Genomic DNA, 12,447 nt, shown 5'->3' with positions numbered 1-12,447 from the left:
GCTTCTGACTCCTGATACAACTTCCCAATATCCATTCATTCCTCATTCTCACTGGGTTTATAGTTCTGTGTAACTGTCATTGTGTCTGTCCCTTTCTCTGCACTGCTGCCTCTGACTCCTGATACAACTTCCCAATATCCATTCATTCCTCATTCTCACTGGGTTTATAGTTCTGTGTAACTGTCATTGTGTCTGTCCCTTTCTCTTCTCTGCACTGCTGCCTCTGACTCCTGATACAACTTCCCAATATCCATTCATTCCTCATTCTCACTGGGTTTATAGTTCTGTGTAACTGTCATTGTGTCTGTCCCTTTCTCTGCACTGCTGCTTCTGACTCCTGATACAACTTCCCAATATCCATTCATTCCTCATTCTCACTGGGTTTATAGTTCTGTGTAACTGTCATTGTGTCTGTCCCTTTCTCTGCACTGCTGCCTCTGACTCCTGATACAACTTCCCAATATCCATTCATTCCTCATTCTCACTGGGTTTATAGTTCTGTGTAACTGTCATTGTGTCTGTCCCTTTCTCTTCTCTGCACTGCTGCCTCTGACTCCTGATACAACTTCCCAATATCCATTCATTCCTCATTCTCACTGGGTTTGTAGTTCTGTGTAACTGTCATTGTGTCTGTCCCTTTCTCTGCACTGCTGCCTCTGACTCCTGATACAACTTCCCAATATCCATTCATTCCTCATTCTCACTGGGTTTATAGTTCTGTGTAACTGTCATTGTGTCTGTCCCTTTCTCTGCACTGCTGCTTCTGACTCCTGATACAACTACCCAATATCCATTCATTCCTCATTCTCACTGGGTTTATAGTTCTGTGTAACTGTCATTGTGTCTGTCCCTTTCTCTGCACTGCTGCCTCTGACTCCTGATACAACTTCCCAATATCCATTCATTCCTCATTCTCACTGGGTTTATAGTTCTGTGTAACTGTCACTGTTATTCCCTAATAAGTGAAAAGCTTCTGATTCAGTTCTGTCTCTGACTCCCCCATCAGGCTGTTTGCAGTAAGTACAGGCTTCGTCCCTGAGCGCTGGGGCTGTCACAGTACTTGAGAGGGGGCTACTGGTTGATAATTGTAAAGAACTGGTACTTATTCCTCCGTGATTTGATTTAAGTATCGCAGCACCTTGCTTCCATCCAAAGCCAGTAATAGTGGTTCAAAAGTAATAGGTGTCGATACAAAACAGCGCAGAGGTTCTGCTGCAAAAGTGCCTTTATTAACACGACATGTTTCGAGCCATGTCGTGTCGTGTTAATAAAGGCACTTTTGCAGCAGAACCTCTGCGCTGTTTTGTATCGACACCTATTACTTTTGCACGGCTACTGGTTGATGTTCGGGGCACATTATATGAACTGTATGAATTATAAGTACCTTTAGTGCCTGATCTATCCGGATGGCTTTTGGGGAAAGGTGCGGAACCAGGAAAGTCAGGTAGGGCATTAAAATCCCAATGAATTCCCAAAACCTCTTAAATGAACTGATGCAGAGACCTGCCCAGGATCCACTGACGTTCACCCCTGCCATCTACCTGTCCACAATCCATCCAGAGCCCAAAACCCATCCCACATTTTATCCTGGGTTTCTGCATTTTCAGAATGGGGGTGACGTCACTTCCACCTTTAGAATTCGTCCTGCCCTAATTCACAGTCGTTGTCATGCTGAGTTAAGTCCTTTGCAGAACAATAAATTAGGCTGTTTATCTTGGATGACAGGAGGCCCATGGGACTGAGAATCCATCTAGGAGACAGACAACTAAGCACTGGGACTGTTACTATAGCTGGGAATGTGCTGTTTCTGCCCAACCTCTACACACTAAGGACATTGGCTCAAATAAGCCTAAAATACTGTATTTAATAGCGGAGACCTCCTGGGGTGCTGATGATTCTCAGGACATGCTCCCCAACCCTTCACCCCGGCTCTACAATGGCAACACTAACCTTGGGCAGATTTTGTAGGTCCTGCTTAGAAACAACAGCTCACTCCCATTTATATCATGAGGGTCAAAGATATAGTTGAATCAGCCCAAGTCATGGAACCAATTTAATAGATTCATAATCTGTGTTGGACCCAGTTAGGGCCCCTCTGGAACTCACCTGCCCAGATCATTATTATTACAATCTGGAGCAAATTAGTAGACTGGAAAAAAAAGTGCTTATCCAATTGACACATTTCCCGCTCATAATTGTTGCCTGTTCCTTTATTTACTAGTTGTCATCTACAAAATTGATGTTACAATGGCAACATATTGTCATAACAGAACAGTAGTGATATGACCATGGTATGAACAGAACCCCACTACTATTAACTGCTGCTAAGTAAGACCAGGGGTCCCACAGTTGGATGTAGAGGTCGGGTGATTAGAATATATATGGGAACTAAAATAAAATCCCCTAACAACAGGAGGTTATAACAAAAAGTATTTCAATGATCACATGACCAGAAATCCGTATTTAGAGAAATACCTGATGCTTCAAATCAGTTTGGTCTGAGGATCAGCTCAAGCCAAAACGTTGATGAAGTTCCCCTACAGTTCCCCCAGCAGGTCTTCTGAAACACAACTGATTCACGTTCTGACAAATCTCTGACATGTTTGAAGCTTGAGGACCCCATTAACCTCCCTTGTTTGGAGACAATGTTTGGACTCTCCAGCAGAGTATTTGTGCTTTTCCCTCCATCTCCTGCTGAGGAGGCCGAGCTACATAGAAATGGAGGCACTTCAGCCTAATGATACGTTACTCTCTTGTCTGCCACAGTAATTGTACCTTCCATACCATGTAGGAGTCACTGAATTCTTCCATTAATTCAATTTATTTACTCTGACAGAATAAGAAGCAGCTAAACAGAAATGTAAGGTTAAGAAAAAAAACACCAACCTAGAGTTTTGTGTTTTTGCTTTTTTCTTTTAATTTATGGCACAAAAGTCAGTTGTTTTTTCCTATATCCTATCCCTGGGGATGTTTTATGTTTTATTAGTGAGCTCCTACAACCTCCATTTTTTATTCCTGCTGCAAGCAAGTGTCTCATATAGCCAGTCTCATACAGCAATTAATGTTCCTATATAAGCAATAAATCTAGGCACGGTAGGTGAGGCCTATATGTCACCAAAAGAGCTAGGGATGGTATATAATGTCCCTATGTCACAAAGAGAGCTAGGAATAGTAGGTGATGCCCCAAGATAATTAGGAATGGTAGATAATGCTCCTATTTTACCAACACAGCTAGGAATTTTAGATGATGCCCCTAGGTAGCCAAGAGATCTAAGGATTGTAGATGATATCCTTATTTCACCAAGAGAGCTAGGAATTTTAGATAAGGTCCCTATGTCACCAAGAGAGCTAGGGACGGTAGATGATGCTCCTATGTCACCAAGACAGTTAGGAATAGAAGATAATGCCTTTATTTCCCCAAGAGATCTAAGAATGGTAGATGATACCCCTATGTCTCCAAGAGAGTTAGGAATGGTAGATGGCAGATGATGCCCTTATGTCGCCAAGAGAGTTAGGAATGGTAGATGACGCCTCTATTTCCCCAAAAGATCTAAGAATGGTAGATAATGCCCCTATGTCACTAAGACAGCATGATATGGAAGATTATGCCCTTATGTCACCGAAAGAGAAAGATAGATAATGCTCCTATTTCACCAAGACAGCTAGGAGTTAGGAATGGTAGATGGTAAATGATGCCCTTATGTCACCAAGAGAGTAAGGAATGGTAGCAGATGCCCCTATCTCACCAAGAGAGTTAGGAATGGTAGATGGTGCCCCTATCTCACCAAGAGAGTTAGAGATGATGCCCATATTTAACTAAGAGAGCTAGGAATTTTAGATAGGTCCCTATGCCACCAAGAGAGTTATCAATGGTAGATAATGCCTCTTCTTCTTTTCCAAGAGAGCTAGGAATGGTAGATGATGCCCTTAAGTCAACAAGAGAGCTAGGAATGGTAGATGATGCCCTTAAGTCAAAAAGAGAGCTAGGAATGGTAGATGATGCCCATATTTAACCAAGAGAGCTAGTAATTCTAGATAATGTCCCGATGTCACCAAAAGAGCTAGGAATGGTAGATAATGCCTCTACTTCTCCAAGAGAGCTAGGAATGGTAGATAATGCCTCTACTTCTCCAAGAGAGCTAGGAATGGTAGATAATGCCCCTATGTCACCAAGAGAGTTAGGAACAATAGATAATGCCTCAACTTCTCCAAGAGAGCTTGGGCCCCAGCCGGCCAGGGCTGCTCCCCCGGCTGCTCCATAAGGACATTCCTGCCAATAAATTTAGAAACAATCCTCACATCTTTCCTAAGCAGAAGAACATCAGAGCAGCCTCTTTCTTTCTCCTGACAACTTCCTTGACTACTTGCTGGTCAGACTGGTGGGAAACTGACCAGCAGGTGGCGCTGTTGTAACAAAATTCATTCATATTAACAGTACATGTATCCCTTAATATCTTGGAATTAAAACAAAATAAATAATGAATGTACATTGCAAAAGTGCTTAGAATAGCCCCCTCGTCAGTTTTACATTCACTTATTCTAAAGGTTTACTTATCCTTTAACTACACAATGGATCCTAAGTAATAAAGTATTGCAGCATCCCACCCTTTGTTTGTTCTTACTGCTTGGTAAGGTCCCATTAGTGCCCACTGCCATGGGAAGGACCAGGAAAAGAAAATCACGGTAAGTTTGATAAGATTTTCCGATTTCTGCCGCGCTTTAATCAAACAGCTGTTTTTAACCCCATTTTCACCTCTTCGTGACCCCTGTTCTGTTCCCCGACTGCACGTGTGTCTTTGCACAACTTCCCCAGTTTCACACGTGCATTTCTTCTACATGAAATCTGCATTTAAGTCTGATTATCCCCCCACTTCCCTCATGCACTTCCCTAAAGCAAGGCCGCGGGTGGCTGGGAACAGAACAGTCATCTCCTTAAGTGGGTTACTGTCCATGTAAAATGCTTCCAAATTAATCAGGGGATTGAGACGTGGAGAGGATGAAAGAAGTGACCATATGTACTCAAATCCTTTTTTATTTCAGCAGCAAAAACGAGGCCAGACATCTGTTGTGCTCTTACAGGGAACACTGAGAGTGATATTGGTTAATTAAATACCAACGGCCTCTTGTTTAGCCTGTGATAAAAATATTCTTATCAACTAGTGTTATATACAGTCACATTCTAGAAATAAGTGATTTGGGGCCCACCAGGGCTGCGACGCCATGGGCCCCCCATCAGTCACCAGGGCCCCCCTCAAAACTCTGGACCTGAACCCCAAACCCTCCGCCCATGAGAACCCAGTCTGACACTGTCAGGAGGTGATGGGAGCTCCAGGGGTCTCACAGCTCAAGTGTAGGAAGGACTAATCACTGCTGAGTGTAACTGTACATGTGAAACTGGAGTGTAAGATGCAACACAAGGGCAGGTAATGACAGTGGAACTTTCTGTGGAGAATTATTTTCATGTTACAAAGGCCACTGGCCTTGGAGTCCTAGAGGAGGTTTCTTATTTTATTCTACAAATATAACCATAATGATGTTGTACTACAGTTCCCAGCATGTCATAACTCATATACAGTATATGCAGAAGTATGTTGGACTTCTAATACCTTCTATTGACTTCTAATATCCTTATCATTTACAGTAGGGGGTACATTATCCCTTATAATACATGAGTGATACTCAGAGTTCCCTGTATAACTCAGCCTGCAGCCTTGTGCCTTTATATGGTCACAGAACAACCCCTCAGTGACTTCTAATATCCTTATCATTTACAGTAGGGGGTACATTATCCCTTATAATACATGAGTGATACTCAGAGTTCCCTGTATAACTCAGCCTGCAGCCTTGTGCCTTAATATGGTCACAGAACAACCCCTCAGTGACTTCTAATATCCTTATCATTTACAGTAGGGGGTACATTATCCCTTATAATACACAAGTGATACTCAGAGTTCCCTGTATAACTCAGCCTGCAGCCTTGTGCCTTTATATGGTCACAGAACAACCCCTCAGTGACTTCTAATATCCTTATCATTTACAGTAGGGGGTACATTATCCCTTATAATACACAAGTGATACTCAGAGTTCCCTGTATAACTCAGCCTGCAGCCTTGTGCCTTTATATGGTCACAGAACAATCCCTCAGTGACTTCTAATATCCTTATCATTTACAGTAGGGGGTACATTATCCCTTATAATACATGAGTGATACTCAGAGTTCCCTGTATAACTCAGCCTGCAGCCTTGTGCCTTTATATGGTCACAGAACAACCCCTCAGTGACTTCTAATATCCTTATCATTTACAGTAGGGGGTACATTATCCCTTATAATACATGAGTGATACTCAGAGTTCCCTGTATAACTCAGCCTGCAGCCTTGTGCCTTTATATGGTCACAGAACAACCCCTCAGTGACTTCTAATATCCTTATTATTTACAGTAGGGGGTACATTATCCCTTATAATACATGAGTGATACTCAGAGTTCCCTGTATAACTCAGCCTGCAGCCTTGTGCCTTTATATGGTCACAGAACAACCCCTCAGTGACTTCTAATATCCTTATCATTTATGTTGGTGGATACATAATTACCTGTATTATATTCTCACAAGCACTTACAATACAAGATAAGCCGCAGTATACGTTAGTGAATTTCTGAGAACACACTAATTTGTTTTCCCGGTAAATGACATTTTGTTGGGCAGATACAGGGGGGAATGTGTTCCTCATGTTCCAGGGAATAATGTGAGTAATAAATGCACAGATACAGGCCTCATTTTCAGGAGTTTGCTGAATGGTGATTGGCTGATACTAATCACAGATAAAGCTTTTCCAAATTGACAGAAGGAGCTGATGAATATAAAATATAATGAGTCGTTATCAGCTCCTGTCATATGTGAAAGGCTTGTGCATTAGAGAAAGTGAAGATGTAGCACATCAATAATTAAAATGCCAAATTTAGCTGCAAGAAATCCTGTGCTCTGGAGAAAGGAGAGGCACATGTTTTAAATTACTGCTAATAACATTCTCTGGAGATATAAACATATAAAGATAGTGTCACCCTAAAATGTCTAGGTTCCATTTCACGTATTATATGTATAATTATTTGTAATTTTCTATTACTACACTTTTATTGTTTTCGTAAGATTCTAAATTTCAACTGCCATGGACAATCTCAGCTGCCATAAAGCAGGACAGGACTGCTGCTTACAATGGGGATCAGATAGGATCTGTGCAGCCACTGGGACAGAATGTTCTGTTATACAGATAGCTAGAATCTCAGCTGCCATAAAGCAGGACAGGACTGCTGCTTACAATGGGGATCAGATATGATCTGTGCAGCCACTGGGACAGAATGTTCTGTTATACAGATAGCTAGAATCTCAGCTGCCATAAAGCAGGACAGGACTGCTGCTTACAATGGGGATCAGATAGGATCTGTGCAGCCACTGGGACAGAATGTTCTGTTATACAGATAGCTAGAATCTCAGCTGCCATAAAGCAGGACAGGACTGCTGCTTACAATGGGGATCAGATAGGATCTGTCCAGCCACTGGGACAGAATGTTCTGTTATACAGATAGCTAGAATCTCAGCTGCCATAAAGCAGGACAGGACTGCTGCTTACAATGGGGATCAGATAGGATCTGTGCAGCCACTGGACAGAATGCTCTGTTATACAGATAGCTAGAATCTCAGCTGCCATAAAGCAGGACAGGACTGCTGCTTACAATGGGGATCAGATAGGATCTGTGCAGCCACTGGGACAGAATGCTCTGTTATACAGATAGCTAGAATCTCAGCTGCCATAAAGCAGGACAGGACTGCTGCTTACAATGGGGATCAGATAGGATCTGTGCAGCCACTGGGACAGAATGTTCTGTTATACAGATAGCTAGAATCTCAGCTGCCATAAAGCAGGACAGGACTGCTGCTTACAATGAGGATCAGATAGGATCTGTGCAGCCACTGGGACAGAATGTTCTGTTATACAGATAGCTAGAATCTCAGCTGCCATAAAGCAGGACAGGACTGCTGCTTACAATGGGGATCAGATAGGATCTGTGCAGCCACTGGGACAGAATGTTCTGTTATACAGATAGCTAGAATCTCAGCTGCCATAAAGCAGGACAGGACTGCTGCTTACAATGGGGATCAGATAGGATCTGTGCAGCCACTGGGACAGAATGTTCTGTTATACAGATAGCTAGAATGTCAGCCAGTGATATAGATCAGTATAAAGATGACATATAGAAGCCATAGGAAGAAGCTGCGAGTAAGGAAACCTATTCCCAAAAGACCAAGTAATCAAAATGACTGACTGTTTTTCATTAGCTGCTGAGGGGAAGTACCAGGGTGAGGATATGGGATTTAAGCTTCAATAAAATGGTTCCTGAATAGAGTGGAGAACTTAATCCCACATAAGCATCTTGGTGGCCATTAATATTGATCAGGTCTGCCTATAGGTTATACAGCTGCAGAGAGATCTGGATCAGAGTGTGGCCTGATAATGTGCAGGGTAGGGTTGGAGAACGTCTGCTTCAAGCCAATATATGTATATTCATCTTAATGAACAGTGATGATGTCTCTTTTTCTATGAATAATCATGACAGTTCTTCAGGCAGTAGTACAAGATGGAGACAGTAGAACAATATGGTTGTTGTAGAGCAAGATGGTAGCAATAGGGCAATATGGAAACAGTAGGACAAAATGGAGATCGAAGGGAATAATAAAAACAGTAGGACAAGATGGAGACAGTAGGGCAAAATTGAGACAGTAGGGCAAGATGGAGACAGCAGGACAAGATGGAGACAGTAGGACAAGATGGAGACAGTAGGGCAAGATGGAGACAGTAGGACAAGATGGAGAGAGTAGAGCAAGATGCTGGCAGCAGGGCATTGTTGGACTTGGCCGGCGGGAAACCGGGAAAAAACCCGGTGGGCCCCGGCCCTCTTGGGCCCCAGCCGGCCCAGTCCCGGTCCTAGATTGGCCCCCCGAACTAAAATAAAAGATGTGCGGCGCTGTTAAATCGCCATTGGCGCATGCGCGCGGTGGGCCTGGCGTTTGCGCATGCGCGCGTTGGGCCTGACGTTCGCGCATGTGCACAAGTTTTTTCGCATGCGCACGGGGCCCCCGAGGTTCACAACCCGGTGGGCCCCGACTGCGCCAGTCCCACCCTGCAGCAGGGTAAGATGGAGACAGTAGAATAAGGTGCTGACTGTATGACAAGATGGAAACAGTAGGACAAGATGGTTATAACATGGCAAAATTGAGACAGTAGGACAAGATGGAGAGAGTAGAGCAAGATGGAGACAGTAGAACAAGATGGAGACAGTAGAACATGTCGGAGACAGTAGAATAAGGTGCTGATTGTAGGACAAGATGGAGACAGAAGGACAAAATGGAGACAGTAGCGTAAGATAGAGAAGTAGGGCAAGATTGAGACAGTAGGACAAGATGAAGACAGTAGAGTAAGATGGAGACAGTAAGGCAAGATGTAGAGAGTAAAGCAAGATGGAGACAGTAGAGCAAGATGGTGGCAGTAGGGCAAGGTGGTGGCAGTAGAACGACATGGGCAGATCAAAACAGTGATAGGGCAGGACAAAATGGTGACCACAGAGAACATTGAGGCAGGAGATGGTGAAACTAGAGTAAGGCTGGAGGGAAAGATGGAGACAATTCAGCAAGATGATTGATATTAGGACAAGATCCTAAACCAAAATAGAGATAACAAGGAACAGTGGTGACAGTAAGAAAAAATGGTGAGAGCAACATGGAGACAGTAGAGGAAGAGATGAGAGTGGGGCTGTGGAGCGATTGTGACTGCAGGGCAACATAAATAAAACAGGACAGGGAAAGATGGCGACTGCATCAGCTCTGCCCAAGCTCTTCATCTGCATTTCCTCTAGTAAAAGAGCCATTGTAAGTTTTTGCAACAAGATCCATCAACCAGAGTGTGGAGAAGACTTTGCATAACCTCCCTCTGAATTGAGTCAAATTGATGTCACAGCACAGCACTCTCTATAGGGTCTTGTATCCTCCTCCCTCTCCATTGCACAGCTGGACACACACTAGAGAGGTTGGTTGTGCCGTGCAGTGGGTTGGCACCGTTTAATCTGCGCTCCAGCAGGTTTAATGTCTCAGGTGATACCCCAGAGACTAAAGTGTCTACCCCAGAGAGTGAGCATAAGTGACAGCAGTAGCCTGTCCTGCCTTGTCTTACACACTAGTGTAGTCACTTATAATAAGCAAGTGTCCGAAAGTGACTAATGCACAACTCTTCCTGTTTCAGGTTACACAGTGAGGCATTATTTCCTGTCCAGAAAGTGCCTTAAAGTGACCAACACACAGTACTTCCTGCCTCCAGTTATTTCCTAATTAGGAAGTGCCTTCAAGTGACCAACACACACTACTTCTTACCTTTAGTTTAACCAGCAAAAAAACCTGGGTTTCCCAGCAAAGTGTAACTTATTATCCAGGAAGTGACCATGAATAAAATTTCCTTCCTAAGGTTCCACAGGAACATTATCATCTGCTAAACAGGAAGTGACCCATGTTCAACACTTCTGGCCTTGGGCACAAGTAAAGGAAATGCATAGGCCATGCAGCGGTGCTTCCCTCAGTCAGTATGTCTTTGGTTATTATTTTGGGGAACCTTCTGTTCTGCACCCTAGACACCCCCCTTGGGTCCCCAGCTTTACCCGGAACAAAGCAAGTGCTGTACAAAAGCAATAAAATGATTGGTAGGAAATTTGTGAATCAGGTGCATGTGGATTGACTAGTAAGAGGGCACACTAGTGGGCACACACAGACCACCCACTCACATGTGCAGCAGTTGTAGCCAGGCCTAAATCTTGCATCTCTAGTATTAGCACCTGAGTTAGCGTAACCGAGTATCTATTAATAAGGCAGCACATGGGAATTTGGAAAGGCAAATTACCCATTATTTGTGGTGTCTGGGGTGGACACGCTTAGCCAATGATATCACCTAAAAAAGTATCAATATGAGTGGAAAGAGCTGTTTTGCCCCGGTGCCCCGGAGGTTTGGCTTCTGCCATTCACATTACACAATGCCGAAATTCACCAGCACCCTGGGAAAGCTGAGCAATAAATCTCGGCTCTTCTGGTCTCATTACGATGCTGATCTCATGGTTTCTTTTGTGCGGTGATGTTATTTGCACTGCTCGTTAGGCACATTAGCAAGGCCCACACGGCCCCACTGGGCTTTCCTCTTAACACATGAATTATGGAATGTTTTTTCCACTGCGCAGATTAGAGCTAAAACTATAGATTTATGGATCACACAAATGTATGCACACGAGAAATGGATACATTAGACTTAAACGAACTCGGAAAGTGTGAGTCTTCCATCTGAGAATCAGGTCAACACACTCGCGTCCTACTCAACCGCTCAACACAAAGGCGCCGGCTTCCATTGTGTTCTATGTGATCTTGCTCATGGGCAAGTCATTGTCTACTTGGGGCCTAAACAAGAAACCTGTTTCCAGGAGTGCAAAACAACCCAAAAATTGTTCTATGAACATGCCAACTCTCATGCACACGAGGAGATCCCAAATCTTTTGGTGAGGGGTCATGGCCATAAAACCCCAAAACCACCCCTCATTGCTGGTAAGTAATTGCTCTTTTTATTATTTAATTGTCTAAACTACTTAAAGGGGATCTAAACCTTCTATAAAAATGTCTGCTCCTCCTAGTTCTCCAAAGTAGATGACCAAAACTTGACCAATGGGAATGCTGCTTCTCAGCACTATGTCAGAGAGATTATTATACGGATCGGATGAGGCGCAATTTGGAACCATGTATAATTGCGATAGCTTTTGGGGGGCATCACAACACTAAACTTAGAGTGGCATAAAATTGTTTGGTATCAGTCAATGTTGCTCAAATGAATGGAATTCTGCTCATGTAACAATCATGTGTTGGTTCTCTAGAATAGTCATGGGCGACCTGCAGACCTTTCCCATAAACCTCCTTCAACCTCCAGGCATGGTCAGTTATCATTGAGTTGAGTTTACTGACCCTCCTGGAACAAGGCTGAACCCCCCACACATCATTTCAATGAGAATTCTGCAGATTCCGCCTCGCGACCCTGGCACAGACCTAAATATTTAATCTCTCCTTGAGTCGCAGGTGGGTTTTTGCACATTTTCTCTTCTGTGTTGGGCATGCATCATGATGGACACTTATTTTTCTAGTTGGGCTCAGGGTTTTCAGTGATGGGTTTGGGTGAAATTTCATTTTATTAAGTATATAATAGGGGTCATTTGCTACCTGCAGGACAATGCAGACCCACTTGGAGAGGACTTCATTTTACAACCTTCCCAGTTGATTGGCCAGATATCTTCAGGGAGGAAGTCAGGATGGGTCCAGATCTGTTGGCCCCTTGACATCTTAAATCTCCATGTTTAGAGCTTTAGTTTGGATATAAC

The sequence above is a fragment of the Xenopus laevis genome, chromosome 2S (genome assembly GCF_017654675.1).
Source record: "Xenopus laevis strain J_2021 chromosome 2S, Xenopus_laevis_v10.1, whole genome shotgun sequence".
NCBI classification, from domain to species: Eukaryota; Metazoa; Chordata; class Amphibia; order Anura; family Pipidae; genus Xenopus; species Xenopus laevis.
This window is presented reverse-complemented; position numbering follows the sequence as displayed.